Consider the following 286-nt stretch of genomic DNA (forward strand, 5'->3'; position numbering starts at 1 on the left):
CTTTATGGAGAAGTTTTTCTGCATGTGAAACAAATGTGTATGTTTGCTCCTGTGATGTTTTCCATCTATTTACAGAGAACTGATGGAGCTGAAGCCCTTCAAACATATCTCACTGCTGAGAGGGGTTTGGTTGGTCCGTTTTGGTTGTCTTGCTCCTTGAGTGTTTTAACCATTACCTGTGTGTGATAGCTTGTGTATTCTCAGTTGATAATTGTAACAAATTCTTTACACATACAGTGGAGTCTAATAAAACTATATAAAATAAATAACTCAAATACTGAGCTAT

This window comes from Salvelinus namaycush, chromosome 40 (genome assembly GCF_016432855.1).
Source record: "Salvelinus namaycush isolate Seneca chromosome 40, SaNama_1.0, whole genome shotgun sequence".
Classification (NCBI taxonomy): Eukaryota; Metazoa; Chordata; class Actinopteri; order Salmoniformes; family Salmonidae; genus Salvelinus; species Salvelinus namaycush.